The sequence below is a fragment of the Corylus avellana genome, chromosome ca3 (genome assembly GCF_901000735.1).
Source record: "Corylus avellana chromosome ca3, CavTom2PMs-1.0".
Lineage (NCBI taxonomy): Eukaryota > Viridiplantae > Streptophyta > Magnoliopsida > Fagales > Betulaceae > Corylus > Corylus avellana.
Genome location: NC_081543.1, coordinates 33837085 through 33837890, shown reverse-complemented (window position 1 = coordinate 33837890; position 806 = coordinate 33837085).

The following is an 806-nucleotide window of genomic DNA, read 5'->3' as shown; positions in this document are numbered from 1 at the left end:
CAACATTAATCGTCAAGTGTTGTTCCCACTGTCTAGGCAAGTTAATCGTCAATATTAACTTTACTACGGATTTGAGGGAGCGTATGTAGTTTGTACTGTCTAGGTTCCTCCTGTACGGCTCCAAGTGGGTAGATACGAGTAATTCTAAAAGTTTCTCTTGTATCCCTCTTGAGTCCCTCAAATAATAATGTGGCTATTAAAATCATCATTTAATCAAAATCTAATAATGATCAATCACAAGCTCAATAGTGATTTTAATAGCCACATCATTCTTTGAGGGACTCAAAAAGGACACAAGAGGGACTTGTAGTATTACTAGGGTAAATACTACTATAGTTACGCCCAACTAAGATAACCACAAATCCATAAGATAAACATTATGAGAAATGTTAAGGATACTAAATATTTTACTAACAAATGAGTACTAACATGATGTGAAGCTTATTTATTGAAAATGATTAAAATAATTAATAAAAAAAAATATTACGAATACCGGTAAATAAGCTTATTAATGTTGTTGTCAAGTGTCTGAGACTCTTTTTCTAATTAATTAGCAATTAATATGAAGGATGATCACTCACAAGTTTCCAAGAAGAAATTGCCAAGAAATGCCTGCTGCCTTGTCAAAGTCATCATCACTATTTGCTGCCAATTTTCTTAATGGGAATGGAAAAGTGGGCATGTTCTCACGGAAGAGGATTTCTCCGTCTATTTTGAACCGAAAAATATTTAGTTAATGATCAAGATCTCTCTAGAGAGATCCTAAGGTCATAAATGAGACATTTGTCTTATTAATAAAAAAATAA